The 2,145-nt window shown below is 48.7% G+C and overlaps 1 pseudogene; it reads right to left on the bottom strand.

The window, feature by feature from the left end:
* Positions 1-458: 458 nt before the first annotated feature.
* On the bottom strand, positions 459-1,351 carry LOC129684473 (sperm motility kinase-like; annotated as a pseudogene).
* Between the last annotated feature and the right edge of the window lie 794 nt (positions 1,352-2,145).

The following is a 2,145-nucleotide window of genomic DNA, read 5'->3' as shown; positions in this document are numbered from 1 at the left end:
TTGTTGTCTAGAGCCCGAGATGGCTGGTCATTTTCAGTGAGGCCATCACCTGAGTCTAGCTGTGAAAAGTAAACAGTCATTTCCAGGATGCTGCCCTTGAGGGACTTAGCAACAGGACAGCCCAGTGGGCTAGGTGGAGAGGATGAGTGTCTGGCTGGCAGCACCGGGTGGCAGGCATGCTATGGCATCTGGGAAGGTGCCTGGAATAATGCTCCTCCTCTTTTTCCTGGGCTTTAGATGGCAAGATGGTGCTGTAGTTAGACATCCAGGAAAAGTGTGAGGCTCTGTCAAGTGGAGAACGGTGCCTGGCTGCCTGGTTTTCACAGGATTCACCTGGTTGTGGCCACAGTCTCCCGCAGGTGACTGGTGTTGCAGTATGAGGTAAGTTGCCTTCACCTCATTGTACTTTTTATCTCTGAGAGACTCAATGATTTCTTCCAGATTATAGCCCATGACTCTCATGGTCCCAACAATGCTAGGGGTTGGATGCCTGGGACACTATGGGTTGACACTATAGGTGGCGAACGTGCCTCACCAGCCCTGATCAAGGGGCGCCTCATGATGTCCTTGATGGTGGGCCTCCTGCCGGGATTGATTCTCAGTAGATCGAAGATGACATTGAAAAAATTGATGAAAACATGGTGAGGAATTCTAAAGTTGCCTGAGGTGACCTCGTTCTTCATGCCTGCAAAAGAACTGACCTGGAAAGGATAATGTCCAGCCACCATGAGGAAGAGTAGAACCCCCAAACACCACATATCAATGGGGTAAGCTTCATATTCGTCCATAGGGCCGAGTGCCACAGAAACCCCGCAGTTTCTGCCCGGGAGTTACTTTGACAGCGAGACTAAAATCTCTCAGCTTGGCGTTCCCTCTGCAGTCTAAGAGGGTGTTTGTGGCTTTAATGTCTCTGTGGACAATCATGATTGTCTCTGTGATTATCATGACAGTAATTCACTGCATGTACGATCTGCGTAAATATCCTTTGAGCCTCGCTCTCCTGTAAAGACCCCCGTTCCAGGATGCGCCGCAGCAGCTCTCCCTTGGAGGTGTGCTCCATCACCAGGTAGGTGGTCTCTTCCATCTCGACCATGTGAAACAGCCTGACGATATTAGGATGGTTCAGGGATTTCATAACGCTGATTTCACTGTTAAAAATCAAGTTGTACTTCTTATCTCTAAGGATTTCCACAGCCACACAGGTCACAGTGGGCACATGGAAGGCCAGTTCAACTTCTGAAAAATGTCTGTGTCCCAGAGTCCTCATCATCTTATAGTCGGTGTTGAAGGCGTCCTCCACAGAGGAGCAGGCCTCCATGCCCTGCTTCAGAGTCAGGCCCTCCTCCTTCATACGGCTAGAACCAAACTTTCAATGAGAGAGTTGACAGAGTTAAAATCAGGCCCTAGGAGAGTATTTAGAGCTATGAATTCCTACCTCAAAAAGACTAGGAAAGGAAGGAAGGAAGAGGTCAGACACATCTCAGACAACCTAACTGGGTACTTAAATGCTTAGATAGACAAGAATGAAGTATGTTCCAAAGCGGTGTAGAGCAAAATTGACAGATTGGTTTGACAGGAATCAACTGCAAACTGGAAGAACCAACCAAAGGATTCTAGAAACTAAGAGCCACTGATAAGAAAGGACAGCTGTCCTCTAACCCTGAACTCACGAGTACTGTGGGAGAGCAGGCACTAATAAAATTAGATGCAAGAGAAGTATATAGGAGAACAGAAACCCAGCAACCCAGCATGTCCAGGCTGGGGAGCCAGCCCGGGAGTACAGGTACAGCTCTGCGGAGGACCTACCTATACTTGGTTCTCAGGACCCAGGTCAGGTGGCTCGCAATTGCTCCAATCCCAGCTCTAGGAGATCCTACACCACCGGCCTCTGAGGGCATCCACACACGTGTGCACACGCCCACACACAAGTGCACTCACTGCTACGACACATCACGTCAATAGTGATAATATCTTTCCATATAACGTTACTAATATGAGGGCATCAGATCCTACAGGTAGTTATGATCTGGCACGGAAGTGCTGGACATCAAACTTAGTTCCAGGAGTACATGCTCTTAAACTGACGGGCCATCTCTCCAGACTACCCCACCCCCAAATAAATCTTTCTTTTAAAACCGAGAGGGT

This window comes from Psammomys obesus, unplaced genomic scaffold, assembly GCF_907164565.1.
Source record: "Psammomys obesus unplaced genomic scaffold, mPsaObe1.curated_primary_1811, whole genome shotgun sequence".
Lineage (NCBI taxonomy): Eukaryota > Metazoa > Chordata > Mammalia > Rodentia > Muridae > Psammomys > Psammomys obesus.
Note: the sequence above shows the minus strand (reverse complement) of the source record. Positions and strands in the feature narration are given on the sequence as shown.